The sequence below is a fragment of the Euprymna scolopes genome, chromosome 13 (genome assembly GCF_053919585.1).
Source record: "Euprymna scolopes isolate OS-2025 chromosome 13, ASM5391958v1, whole genome shotgun sequence".
Lineage (NCBI taxonomy): Eukaryota > Metazoa > Mollusca > Cephalopoda > Sepiida > Sepiolidae > Euprymna > Euprymna scolopes.
Genome location: NC_136494.1, coordinates 47,681,065 through 47,681,839, shown reverse-complemented (window position 1 = coordinate 47,681,839; position 775 = coordinate 47,681,065). Strand labels below are relative to the sequence as shown.

General features: G+C 35.2%; 1 pseudogene; it reads right to left on the bottom strand.

Moving 5' to 3' along the window:
• Positions 1 to 397: 397 nt before the first annotated feature.
• On the bottom strand, positions 398 to 531 carry LOC145292537 (U2 spliceosomal RNA; annotated as a pseudogene).
• Positions 532 to 775: the final 244 nt, after the last annotated feature.

Below are 775 nucleotides of genomic sequence, written 5' to 3'. Positions count from 1 at the left end.
AGTTTTAACGAAAAATATCAGGAAAAAATGTACAGGAATAAAAAAAAATTCAGCTTTCAAAATATTCGTCGATAAAAAAAACCGATCTTTATATTTACGCTAGCCATTTTGTATATTACCACGTGACCTGCTATCTCTTAAACTGGAGGGGGGGGATCCACTTGAATCCAACAAAACCAGTAATTTTTTTTTTCTATTATATATACATCATTTTCTATAAAATTAAGTGTAGACTTTATAATTAAAACAAAAAATGTTATTCATACTAAAAAAAAAAAACGCTTAGTCATGTCACGTGACGTGACGTCAACATCCACTAATGGCGAACAATTGTACCTATTTACTATGCCTCCCCACGGGACAGAGTTAGACACCAGGGTCGTTTTTTAACGTGGAGAAAAGGTACAAAAATAAAAATTGTCTCAGTCGTGGAGGATTTCTCCTCCACCGAAAGAGAACAAGAAATAGAAGTGCAGCATCTGAAGAACAGATACTACACTTTGATCTTGACCAAAAGGCCAAGAATGCGAACAATTGTAAATAACAACTTTTTTCACAAAACCAACACCGTCTTTCTTTTTTTTTCTCTCTCTTTCTCTCTCTCACCCACTTACTCTTCCCTCTCTCTCACCCTCTTTCTCTTGACGTCACACCACTGTTAAACTGTGGGGGGGAGGAACACATTCCCAGGCATTATCTCCTATAGATGCACATTTTATTAGAAATTCAGCTTTCAAAATATTAGACGATAATAAAAATATAAAACCAACACCCT